Here is a 14,238-nt window from a genome sequence, read left to right as displayed (position 1 = left end):
GAATCCATTAAAAATACTTAAGAGGCTGCACAGAAATTCAAACCAACTCCATCAGCTTTTAAAGAAAGAAGTATTATTGTAGGAGATCCTGCTTCAGTTTTCTAGAACCACTGAACTGATTCAACTCTCTTCTTCTGGGCCATGGAGCCATCCAAACGAGTAAACACAAATCTAGATGCTTTGAATGCTTTTTGCTTATAACCACTGTTAGTCTTTGGCTTTATTTTATTTTTTAGAGCTTAACAGTTGGTGCATAACCTCTGTGGCACTTTGGTAATTTATTTTCTGGGTTTGACATGCTAAATGTTTTACTTCATTAAGAAAAAATTACTTTTATGTAAGAAACAAAGGGTAATACATAAGTTTTTAAATAGTGCTTTATTAAACATGATGAGGGTGAGCTAGGTAGCAAAGTGGTTAAGAGTGTCAAGCCTGGAGTCAGGAAGACTCACCTTCCTGAGTTCAAAACTGGCTTCAGATACCTACTAGCTGTATGATCCTGGGCAAGTCACTTAACCTGTTTGCCTCAGTTTCCTTGTGTAAAATGAGCTGGAGGAGGAAATGGCAAGCTACTCCAATATTTTTGCCAAGAAAACTCCAAATGGGTCAACAAAAAGTTGTACATAAAAATGAAAAATAAGGACAAAAATCCTTTAGTCATGGTTTAGTGTGGGGCAGAAAGGGGGTGTGTGGAGAAGAATAACTACCCCAGGTTCTGGGTACTCTCTGGGTTCTTGCTCCTAAACTACAGCTCACACACACATATACCTTTACCTTTAGTCAGCCAGTAGACACAATTAGCTCAAAGCAAAGTATTTACTCAAATGCCATCATGAAAATGTAACAAGACGTTCTCCCCATTAACCTGGGATTCATTATCCCACAAATACTGTGTGAGTGGGTAGATACAAAGTACACTCCTAGTACTGAAGGTCATACTTGTGGGGAATACCCCACCCCTAGTACATCTCAGCTGCTATTCTCTTGAATTTATAGATGACCTAGTTGTTCTTCTATGGTCACTCTGAGCAGCCTGCTTTGAAGGTGTCTCTGATTCTTAAGATGCTGGGTATAGTATCTCCTATTGGTTGAGTAGCTTCATTCCAAGATGTCATGAGCATTGCAGTGGTTGAGAGGGTTAACAGGATGGAAAGAGAGATTCCCTTTCCCCTAGCTGCCATCTGGTAGAGGGGCATGGGGAAAGGAAAAGAAGGATGTCTTCCTTAAGAGTTTTTCCTTCATAGCTGGCTTTCCTCTAAACTGCTGAGGGTCACAGCCTTATCTGTGACAAGCTTTGGACTTGTCTTTGTACTTCATTATTACCTGCATGTCTCGCTTGACATGCCCTTTCTCTGATTTGATCAACTTGGGGAAGGACAGGGAGAGAAGAAAAGAAATCAATTGATGGGGGAATTGGGGTGGGGTGGGGGGTTGTAAGTGTTCCTGATCAACTTCCCTGCTCAGCTTCACACACACACATTTTAATTTTTTTAAAAGATATCAGACATCATTATAATTAATGAAACTTGCTTAGTAGCTGTTTATATTTAATTATTTTCAACATATAAAGCACCTTGATTTTTAGTCACTCCTAAATCCTCATCAGGTATTTATTCATTGTCACTTTTTCTTCTTATGGTACTTAGTGTGTACTATGCTTAAGCAACCATAACATAAAACAAATATCAACAAAATATAAAAAAACAGAATAATAAATTTATCTCATTTATGGATGGGAACAAATAGAAAGAATTAGGTAAAAAACAGGTCTGCTTGATTATATTAACATAAATTTCTATTCAACAAAAACAATATAAAATAAAAATAACAGGATGGTCAAAAATTTTACTGTAAATATGACAGATTTAAAATTTGTCATATAAGAAATAAGAGACGCAATTAAGAAATAGCAGAGTCAACATCCAGTCCACAATGAATATATAGTCAAAGATTATAAACAGAATTTAAATATATGTACAAATACAGTGTGTATATATATCAGATATGTGTATAATATATATTAGAAATTTTCCATTAAACGTCAGTACAAAAAATTGTTTTTGTTTGATAAATTTTCAATATATAAAGTATTTGTAAAGTTTTAAAAGTTTTCTGACAGTTTTCCAAAAGGGAAATAAATTGTTAATAAATATTTCAGAAAATACCCAACCTCGAAACTCAGGGAAAGGTATAAGCTCAGAGGTTGTAGCAGCAGATTATAAAGGGACTTGAGCCCCAAAGGATTTTATGTTTTATCCTACAGGTGATAGCCAATGGAGTACATTCAGTGGCATAGAAGGGGAGGGGAGCTGTGTGAGGTGGTCAGATCTTCTACTAATAGGTTTTCTGATCCACCAGGGAGTGGAAGGTCAATGGACTAATGGTTGTTGTCCCGCATTTCTCTAACATCACTGTGTCAGAGTCAAGTTACAGTGTATGGGACTGTGGCTGATCCAGTAGGAACTCAGAATGCTCTGTGACAGGTCACTCACAAATAGTCTATGTGAATTTTTGAGGTGGTTTCTCTAAGTTTGTGCAACTTGAATTTCTTTTGAGTTACTTCAATCCTGCTGTGCTCATAGCACACACACTTTCTTTGATGAGGGCAAGCCATGTTGGGAGGTGCTGTGTCTCCCAGGTCACAAAGTCAATTCAGGCCAACAGGGGCTAATAACATTCAATCTGAGAACATTTGAAAAGAAAGAAAAGTTTCCAGAGGATAAGTCACTCATATTTAACCCTACTGAACAATCCTAGGTACTTTGAAGGATGTTATCCTTTCATCAATATGGCTACCCAAGTAATAACCATCAAAATGCTATTTGTTAAGTACCTATTTGCATGTCTGTGCACTCTAGGCGTCTGAATTCAGAATCAAGGGTAAGCCGACACAGTTGCTACCTCTAGGAATGTACAATTTAAGAACTTGGACAGATAAGCAAATTGTATATTGTAGGCTAATAAAAGCCTCAGACCCAATACCTTAACTACTGTAGTTAGTAAAGTATTAACATCAAGCACCAGTCAGTAGTGATTGCACCTTGGGGGTGGGGGTAAGTTTATCATCATCAGCCTTTGGTAGGAATTAGTTATGGGTATTCTAAGCACCCGCAGAATCTGGGAAATCCTCACTCCATCGACTGATCTATTCACAAATCTTTCTTTCCTCTCCACTCCTCCCCAGAAACCGAAGGTACTACCCCACCCCAATTAGTGACCTCACCCAGGTCTCATAACTTTTGCCAAGACCTGAGATCAGAGGAATTTTTTCCTCTATATGAGCCCTTGGCTCTAAATGTCTGGACCTTTACCCAGTATTGGCTGGAACTGACTATCTTTAGCTACAATTCAATGTGCAGGCTGTCACGTCCACAGTAATTAGGTCAAAAGAATGGAGTTCTAAAAATTCTACAAGGACAGGGTTGGTTGGTTTGTTTATTTTAAATATCAGCTATAGCCTTCATAGGTTCTACCACCTGAATTATTAATATTCAGCATAGTTCAAGGCATAGTATTTTTAGAGTGACCCCTATAGGCTATGACCCCTGCAGTAGTAACTCTCCTTTCCCCATCTTGATTCCTTGATGAGCCAGTTCAAGTCTTCATTGTCCTCTTCTCTTTGACCTTGGTATGAAATAAACTTGCCCTTTTCAAAGTTTCAACCTTGAATCCTATGCTCATTCTGCTGAATTAAATCACTTCTCCAGGGTAACCCTTTTACATCTTCCTAATTAATTCATTAACTCAACACAGTTGCCTTTCTAAACCTTTTCATCTTTCTTCCAACCTCCCCTGGCTCCCCCTCCACTCGCTCTCTCAGTTGAGGACCCTACCTCATATTTAACTGAAAAAAATGAAGCCACTTGCTAAGAATTCCCTCTTCTACTCTCTTTTTCATCTCATATCACCCAAATGCCTTCTACTATTATCTCCTTCACCCCATCTCAAATAATGAGGTTGCTGTTCCTAAGGTAAAACTATCTACATGCACAAGTGATTCTATTTTAATCTGTTCCATATTCTCCATATTGACTCCTTCTATCATCCCTACTCTTTCACTTATCTTCAATCAATCTCTCTCTCTCTCTCTCTCTCTCTCTCTCTCTCTCTCTCTCTCGTTTCTCTGTCTTTCCATCTCTATCTTCTGGCTGCTTACCTACTCCTATAAACATACCTACATGTCCCCCATCCTCAAAAACCCTCACTTTACCCTTCCATTCCCACTAGCTATCATTCCATAGGTTCTATTCTCTTTTGTGGTTAAAATCTTTCAGAAGGAAGGTCATCTAAAATAGCCTTTCTCTCCTTTTACCCTCTATAGTCTGGTTTTCAACCTCATCATTCAAGCCAAACTGCTCTGTCTAAAGTTATTAATGATCTTATTGTAATTTCATGATATGTTGTGGTGGAACCATCTCAAAGAATTCAGTCAGACCACCTCTAATCCAAGCATTTATTAGGATTGATGTCTCTCATGAAGTGGGGTAAGTTCCAAGAGGAACCAGCAACTCCAGAGGAAGCAAGGTGGATTTTTATAGGGTAAAAATGTAATTACACAACAGAAATTATGAATATTAAAAAGGCAAGAAGGATTTGTTAAAGGATTAGATAAGACGTGAGGGTTCCCAGTCTCAGTGAAAGTGCACATGCAATTGCCCACAATGTATACAGAAAAACCCATTTGGGTGGTATATATGTATGATATTATAATAAGCCTGTCTATGTCATAAATTCACCTAAAGGACAGCTTTTACTATTACTGTGCAGGTGCCTACTTAGGGAAAGTCCCTTCTATTGTTTTGGGGTCCACATTCTTCTTTGGCATCCTGGGTGGTGCTGCTTTCTGATTCTATCTGAGACTAGATGGATATGGTTGTGGTTGAGTGCATGGACACACCTGCTGTTTCTGTGGGAAATATGAGGAGCAGTGGCTAGCTAGAGGCAGTGGCTGGGATTCCATCATGTGGACACGCATGCTGTTTCTGTGAGAAATATGAGTTCCTGGTCAGATCTATTGTTCCGGTGAGCAGTGAGGCATATATGAAGTTAGGATATTGAGTATGTATGTGTGTGTGTGGGGGGGGGGGGGTACTTTGAATGGCCAGGTAGCAGCAGTGGGTCTACTGTTCAGTGGGGCCTATAAGGAAGTTAGAATAACTAAAAGGAAGCTGGGGCACGGGGCACCTTTATTAGGATTCCATCAGTCTCTTAACTTCCAAATCTAATAATCTTTTCTCATCTTTCTTGACTTTTTTAAAGCCTTTAACACTGTTGACCACCTTCTTCATGATACTGTCTTCTCTCTAGGTTTTCATAACTCTACTCTCTTGGTTCTTCTCCTACCTGACCACTCCTCAGTCTCCTTTGTGGCATCTTCATCTAGGTGGTGTTCACTAACCATAGGTATCCCACAGAGCTCTATCCCAGGCCTTTCCCTCCCCCTCTATACTTTTTCAGTTGGTGATCTCTTCAGCTTGCATGGATTCAATCATTTCTATCTATGCAGATGCTTCTGAGATTTATTTATCCAGGTCTAACCTTTCCGCTGCTCCCCAGCCTTGAATATCCAACTTCCTTGCACTGGATGTCCTGTAAACATCTTAAAATCAACATGTGGCCCGTCTGCTGTGGATGCCATTGGGGCTACGCACCACAGCCATGGCCATCTGATATCCCATGGCTGTGGGCTTCAACAAGGGCCACAAAGTCATCAAAAATGTTTCCAAGTCGCGACCCTGCCGCCACTGTGGGCGTTTGATCAAACATACCAAGTTTGTGAGAGATATGATCCAGGAGGTGTGTGGATTTGCCCCTTATGAAAGACGAGGCATGAAATTGTTAAAAGTCTCCAAGGATAAGGGAGTCCTTAAGTTCATGAAAAAAAGGGTGGGAACTCACATCCAGGCCAAGAGGAAGAGAGGGGAGCTCAGCAATGTCCTAGCTGCCATGAGAAAGGCCACTGCCAAGAAGGACTAAACTGGACCCTGCCAACCTTCCCCACTTACCCAATAAAGATTTGAGAAAGAGGAAAAAAAATCAACATGTGCAAATCTGAACCCATTATTTTTCCTCTCAAACCCTCCACTCTTCCAAATTTCTCTTTTACTGTTCAGGGTATTACCATCCTCCCAATCCCCCAACCTAGGAGTCATTCTCAACTCTTCACTCCCTCCATATCTAACCTGCTTGCAAGTCCTGTCAAATTTTACCTTTATACCATCTCTCACATATACTCCTACCCTTCTTTGATACTGACAGCACCCTGGCACAGGACCTTGTCATATCACATCTGAACCCATTGGTTTGTCTCCCTGATGTGTCTCTCCCCACTTCACTCTCCCTACATGTGTCTTCTCCTCCATTCAGCCACCAAAGTGATTTTCCTAAAGTGCAGGTCAGGCCCCCCTCCCCCTCAGCAACTTCCTATTACCTCCAGGATCACATATAAAATCCTCTATTTGTCATTGGAAGTCCTTCATAACTTGACCCTCAGCCCCCTCACTTTTTCAGTCTTTTTATGTTTCACATCCCTGAGCTCTATTGTTCTGGATTCTGATTCAGTGACGCTGGCCTCCTTGCTGTTCCTTGAACAAGACATTCCATCTCCAGAGTTCAGGTATCTAAAGATTGTCTAATTACTCCCCCAGGCCCAGAATACTTTCCCTTGTCATCTCTGTCTTCCCATTTCCCTGACTCCCTTCATGTCCCAGCTAAAATCCCACCTGCTGCAAGAACTTTCTCAATCCTCTTTAATTCTAGGTCCTTTCCCTTTGTCAGTTATTTCAGATTTATCCTGTATACTGCTAGATTGTTCATAATCGTCCATATGTTGTTTCCTCCACTTTACCTTTCTTTGTATCTCCAGCACTTAGTACAGTGGTGGGTACATTGTAAAAATTTTAAGTAATGTTTATTTGACTCACTCTGGCACTAATTGACTTAAGAGAAGAGAGAAGAATGAAAAAATAGTTTCTCAAGAGCTTCTAGTCAAATGGAAGAGGAAGGACATGTATACGATGAACTATACTAACAAAGACAAAAATATGCTAATTAACAAAGTAAACTCAGTCTGCCTTCGAGGCAATTATAATCCAGCATACCACAAAGAGAAAATGATTTTTTTCTGAAAGGTATAGGAGTGAAGAAAGGGTTGAAACACATCTATACTCATTTGAATGTACCTGTATATATATATATATATATATATATATATATATATATATATATATATATATATATATATATATATATATATATATATATATATACACTTAAATGTTTAGTTTCCTTGGAGTCTTTTTATTTTTGTAAAGGCAAGGTAAGATGATACTATAAACGCAGCTCATATCTAGAACGGCATTGTTTTATTTGCTCAGTATAAGATTAAAGTAAATATAAGTAGGTAAATAGCAAGTTGGACAGAGCCCCATGAGCCAGAGTGAGGAACTACGTCCAAATCCATCCGCTGCATTACTGAGTCCCCAGAGCACTTATTCAGCGAGGTCTAATGGGTACAAGTTGTTACGATGAAGGCCATGTGATGCTGTTTCCCTTACAAGTCACAGACTCTGCAGGAAGTTTCGCCTTTGGTGTTTTTTAGTGGTTTCCAGTAGATCATTTGCATTTTTTACTCTTGCCTATGGCTCCATTGGAATGCTGTTTACTATAAAGCACTTGTCTTTTTGTGACTTGTCTCTTGTCTATCTCATTCTCTCTAAAGACTTCAGTGGTGTGTCACCCGTATTTTCTGGTTCCTTCTGCCATTAAATTCGTCTTTGCTTTCACAGTTATCTTTTGATGATATAACTATGGATGTGTCATTAAAACTTTCCTGAACTTCAGTTTCCTGGTCTGTAAAATGACTCCTAGATGACTCCGAGGTCAGGATCCTATGACCCCTGTTGAGACAAAACCATCCAGTTAATCCTTCAGAATATTTGGGTAGGTGTGACCAAGGGACAACGAGTTTGGCCCACAGTTGGACAAGTGAGAATATTAGTATGGATTGAATTTGGAAAATCGTTTCCAGTGACCTCACGTTACTTTTTGCGTTGAAATCCAACCAGATCTCCTAGTGATGATGCTATATGTGAATTGTGAAAAGGTGTAGAGAATTTGCAGTCTCCACAAGGGGAGAAAGCACCCATATTGATGAGACCATGAATTCATCAAAGTATCAAAGAAATCATGTCTTAATTCTTTTCCTATATCATGCAACAGCTTTCCTGATGTACAGAGACCCTTACTCTTGTTCCTCCTTAGTGGGAATATTATCTTAGTTCTTCATTAGCCACTGATAATATAATAATAACGGGATGAGATTTATAAAAGGCTTAGCATAGTGTCTGGCACACAGTAGGTACTTAATAAATGTTTGTTCCCTTCTCTTCACCCTACTGCCACTGATTTTGTTAGGATTGGATCTTTTTTCTTTTTCTTTAGAGGGTGGTCTTGAGGTTGTCTAGTAGAAGGAGTACTGGCTTCATCTGCTGTGTGCTCTTGGGTAAGTCACTTAAACTCTTTTAACCTCAGTTTCCTCAATCTCAGAATGAAGGGGTTGGATTAAATTATCTTGGAGGACTTGTGCATTCCTAAATATGTGCTCCTATGATCCCTCCCTCTCATGATGTTAGCAGTGACAGCGTTTTAGGGCCACTGTCACCTGCCCTACTCATGGGGTATTGGAAAAATAAACTAAATCTTCGTAGTAGCCTTAGTAATAGTAGTAGTGTGGGTGGCATTTAGGCCCTTGATTGTCCGGAAATCCACTGTCCACTTTAAAGATCAGCTACTTCTAAACCATATCTTTGAAATAGATGCATAGTCTGAATAAACACATATTATTACCCTCTTCTGTTTGTGTATTTTAGTCTTCCTTGTCACCAAAGTAAGATTCTATAGTCTAATTCTTTGTCCATATTTTGCTCATTTCCCCAGCCGTTTACTTGACCTTTGAGCTCTTTGTCAAGATAGTTCTCTGTTTCCAATGAGGAGGAGGGAGTGTACTGTCAAATGTTCTATCCCGCCACAATCTGTGGTCCTAGAGCTCCAGAAACAGTTGCTGTCTCTGCCCCTGCCCCTGCTGCTGTGGCCGTGGGCTCCTCCACCCCTTCTGTGGCCCTGAAGCTGAGGCCTAATCACTCTACTCTCTCACATAGGTCTCACAGTTTTTTTCCACTGACCTTCCAATTTTGTCCCCTGCAAGTCTGAAAATTGCCACAAATGTCAGAGATTCAGTCCCCTGAGGCCTGCTCAGGTCCTGTCTGTGCCCGTGTGGCCCACATTGGACTGTGCTCTGCTCCCAGCACAGTGCGATAGGAGTCGCTTCCCCTTGTTGACCTTCCAGGCTGCCTTGGGCTCAGGATTTGCTTCACTCCATCATTCTGTGGGTTCTGCAGCTTCAGAATTTGTTTAGAGTCATTTTTTACAGGTATTTGGCTGGGCTTGGGGGAGAAGTCTAGCAAGTCCATGCTTTTACTCTGCCATCTTGGCTCTGCCCCCCATAAACACATATTAATGAACCATAAAAAAATGGCAAAAGGAGGATGATTCAGAGAAACCCAAGAGGACTTTATGAACTGATGCAGAGTGAAGTGAAAGGAACCAGAAGAACAATTTATAAGATGTCCACAATATTGTGAAAGAGAACAACCGAAATACCTGGGAATAATTATCAATGCACTGATCAATCATAATGTCAGAAGAGGATGATGAATCATTCTTCCAAGCTCTGTTTGGCATTCAAAGCCCTTCATAAGCTAGCAGCCCCCTCCTAACTTTCCTAGCTCTTTACATTTTATTCCCCTCCCTTCCACTCTTCAGTCCTGTGACACTGGTCTCCGGGCTGTTCTGTGAACAAGAAACACCATCGCTCACCCATGGACATTTTCTCTAGCTGTTCTGCCATATCTGAAGCACTCTCCCTCCTTGGATCTGTCTACTGACCTCCCTGTCTTCCTTTAAGTCCCAAGTAAAATCCTACCACATTGGGAGGCAGCTCAGTAACTCTGAATAGAGCACTGGGTTCTGAGTCAAGAAGACTTTCATTCAAATCTTGGCCTCAGACACTTACTAGTTGTGTGACTCTGGGCAAGTCACTTGACCTCATTTTGCCTTAAGCCAATGAAGAAAGAAATGCAAACCACTCTAATATCTTTGCCAAGAAAACTCCATGGACAGAGTAAGATCCAAGGGGATCATGAAGATTCAGATATGACTCACCTTCTACAAGAAGCCTTCCCTAGCCCCTTTTAAATTACATTGCCTTCCTTCTTTTAATTATTTCCTCTTAATCCTGAATATAACTTGCTTTATGTAAATTTATTTGCATATGCCTTCCCTATTAGATTATACCATCATTTGCCTCTTTTTGTATCCCCAGTGTTTGGTAGTGTTTTGGCACGTCAATAAATGTTTATTGATTGATTGATTCACTGTCTTGGTGATGGACCAGGAAGTATAGAATGAGATACACAGTTTTAGCCTCAGCCAATGTTTAGATTTGCTTTGTGGGACTATACTTATTTATTACAAAGAAAGACTTTAACATTTTGTTTTTGTCATTGAGGTAGGGGAGAATTATGAAGAAAAATATGAGAATAGTGGTACTGCTACCCACATCCACCCCTCACAAAAAAAAAAAAAGAAAGAAAGAAAAAAGATCTGTGAAACATTTGTAAAAAATAAACAAAAGAGAGCAGAAGGGAGTTCAGAAGGGGACATAGATAAGAGGGACAGTACTAGAACTTCTGAGTTAAATATATACTTTTTAAAAAAGCTATTCAAATAAAGATTCATGGTGTCATACATGATCCACATCTCCTCTTCTTTATATAAGGAAACATTGATTACTGCTTTTAGTTTTATTTGTCAATAAAGCAGAAAATTAAAAAAAAACTACTTTTGTCAATTCTGTAGAATTCAAAATGTATGCATGCCTCTGTGTACATAGATATGTACATAGATATACAGACACATACAAATACATCTATGCTATAAGTAAATGTTGACAATAAAAACAAAAAAAAAGAACTAATGAAAAAGTGGCTTTTGTCTCTGTCTCTCCTTCCTCCCTCTCAGGTTGCCAAGGTGAAAATCTTGTCAACTTTGGAAGGTTGGAATATCCGGAGTTTCCATTGATATCAGTAGCAGTGTCCACTGGCTCCAGTAGTGGAGTCCTGGATCAGCAGCAGTTGATGGCAGCATCTGCTTTGGAAGCTGAGGAGCATATTGAGAATAAATTGGAGACAGTAGGGGAAAGTAACTTCAGGACTCCAAGGGGCCTACTAGAGAGTCAAGCAGAACTTTATTAGGACTTCAGGAAATGAAAAAAGACTTCCAGTAAAGCACATATGAATATATCCTTTGGCTTTAAATTCAGGCCCATTCTCCCCAGCAACCTTACATGTGTTCAAGTAGAGCGTGAACACTGTTTTGTTGTTTTGTTTTGTTTTTTGAGAGAGATGTTTCTGTAACAACTACCCTTGCTTAGTAAAATACATTTTCTAAAAGTTAATTGGCTAATAACCAATGGAAAAGTTTTAAGCCACACTACCAGAAAAACCTGGCTTCTCAGGGCTATGGAGAGTGTAGTATCCAGGTAACCTCTGGTATCCAACATGCCAATGTGACTGAGAATGGGGAAAGTAGCTCCCCACAGGGGACTTACAGATGTGTTGTCACCTCTTTTAGAATATGAACTCCTGTAACAGGGGTAGGGAACCTGTGGCCTGCAGGCCCCATGTGACCCTCTAAGTCCTTGGGGGCAGCGTTTCCCTGAGTCCAAGTTTTACAGAACAAATCCTTTTATTAAGGGGATTAGTTCTATGACGTTTGGATTCAGTCAAAGGGCAGCACTTGAGGACATAGAGGGCCATGAGGGCACAGGTTCCCCACCTCTGTCCTATGACCTAACCTTACCTACTCCTCTGGAACAATAGCTAGCTTCCATTGGCATTAGTTTTACAAATGGACTAATCTGCCTTTTAGCCTTCTTTGTCGAACTTCATAATTATTAGCTAAAAATAAGCCCATTGGTTTTATCAGCTTAGAAACAAGGTCCTATGTGGGGAGGACTTAGGAGAACTAAGACAAAAAAAATCATGCCTCTTCACTTTGACTGGAATGTAGGCCAACTTTTAAGACGGAGCTACTCACCTCAAAGAGGGGAGATGCCCTGTATATACGCTATGCCTTCTCCCTTGCCTCCCGACTCCCCACTTTGAAGTTGTACTTTCCCTCATTGTTCTTTAACTTCAGTAGCTCTATAAAAGCTGATCCAACCCTGAGGATTCCAGAGTAGGAGCTAGATGTGGAATGACAGCAAGTTCTGGTCCACCACTTGGAGAAGTATGGGACAATGAGGAGACACAAAAGCTCCAAATGAATACAGATTCATTCTTGGGTGAGGTCAGGGAATCTGGAGAATAGGTCTAGTTCATGTCTATGATTTCCATGTGATATGGGAGCAAAAGGTTTCAGATGATATACTCTGTCTATCCTAGGTGTCTTTTCTTAGATTCCAATGAGACTCAGGACAGGAGGCAGAGCTATCTAGTTGTAAGGGAAGGTAGGTTCCCCTCCCCCCATTTATTTATTTTATTTTTAATTTATGGAATAAAACAAACATTTCCATCACATGGCATAATAAAAAAGATGATTGCACATGAAATTGCAAATCTATTATGTAGAACTTGCTATTCTTTTTAAATATATAATAAAGTTTATCATGTAAATTTTTTTAAATGTAGGCTCCTAGGAATCAAGGACTGTTTCATTTTTGTCTTTATGCTCTCAGCTTCTGGCACATGTAGACACTTAAATACCTATTTATTGGTGTACAGCAAATTATTTATTAGTTATACCTTATGCCTTAAAGTATTTTAATAACTGTTCATTAGATTGAATGAAAGAATGTGTGTTCATCCTTTGTTGCCAAAGAAGACCATGTCATCAGAGAAATAATCATATGACTTGCACTTGACTTTGTTTTGAGTGAGGAAGGGCTGTGCAGGTCCCCAGCCTCACTTCTCCTCCAGAGCCATCTGAATCCAGTGACCAGATATTCATCAGGATGACAAGAGATGGCCCAGGATGAGTCAATTGGGGTTAAGTGACTTGCCCAAGGTCACACAGCTAGTGAGTGTCAAGTGTCTGAGGTGCGATTTGAATTCAGGTCCTCCTGACTCCTACACTGATGCTCTATCCACTGCACCACCTAGCTGCCCCACCTTGGGGGGCGCCAAATGAAAGAATGAATGAATAAGTGAATGAATTGCAACTCTTGTCTAGAACTAAAAGTTCAGGTGAACACAATAGTAATTCATGAGAGGAACCCGTAGAGGATTCTAGTGGGCATTGGGTTAAAGCTTATGATTGATTGGTGCTAGTAGGGTAGAAAAATCTAGCCTTTCAGAACACTTAGGGAGTTTCACTTTTCAAAATCACTATCTCCAGATACCTCTACTATCTTTTGGATGCAGCATTCATGGGGGAAAACCCTATGCAAAGTCCCATAAGGCTTCCCATGATCTCTGATTTTGAGGACCTCCAGGAGATCAGTAAGTGATGATCTTCCCCATCCTTAGATTCTACTAAGAATGACTTAATTTAAAATTAATTAACTCATCAAACTGTTGGCATATACAAGTTAGTTGAGTTTTTTTTCCCTGGTGTGAAATTATTACTTATGTGAAATCTAAACTTGTGGAACCAAAATCCCTTCCTTGTCACCACCATCCACTCTCAGCAGGAGTCCCTGATTTGATCAACAGGCAGGTAAGTCCAAGGATGACAGAAACAGCATCACCTTCCAAATCCCTATAGTCTCTACAGCTGTAGTCTATCAACCCTTATGTAAATACAACCTTGGCAACTTCCTTTGCAGGTTTAGCCACCCCAGCTACTGAAGACCCAGAAAGAAAGTTCTCATGAGCAAAAATCTCTGGCATGGTCAAATTTGGTTTAACATCAGAAAATAACAGAAAGCGTTTTATATGGAAGTGACATTAAAGATTTGCTTGCTTCTGATGTGCCAGTTCTTGTCCTAAGGACCATGGGATTTTTCCATGTAATTTGCAGCTGGGATTTCCTATATGCGTCAGCTTTTTTATCAGAATACAAACTCCTTGAGAGTAAGGACTGTTTTGCTCTTCCTTCTGTATTTTCAGTGCTCAGCACAGTCTTTTTCACTGGGTAAGCACTTAATAAATGGTTCTTCATTTATTCATGTTCACTTTC

At 39.9% G+C, this 14,238-nt stretch overlaps 1 pseudogene; it reads left to right on the top strand.

The window, feature by feature from the left end:
* Positions 1 to 5,573: 5,573 nt before the first annotated feature.
* Positions 5,574 to 6,091, top strand: LOC140531372 (large ribosomal subunit protein eL36-like; annotated as a pseudogene).
* Positions 6,092 to 14,238: the final 8,147 nt, after the last annotated feature.

This window comes from Notamacropus eugenii, chromosome 3, assembly GCF_028372415.1.
Source record: "Notamacropus eugenii isolate mMacEug1 chromosome 3, mMacEug1.pri_v2, whole genome shotgun sequence".
NCBI lineage: Eukaryota > Metazoa > Chordata > Mammalia > Diprotodontia > Macropodidae > Notamacropus > Notamacropus eugenii.
Note: the sequence above shows the minus strand (reverse complement) of the source record. Positions and strands in the feature narration are given on the sequence as shown.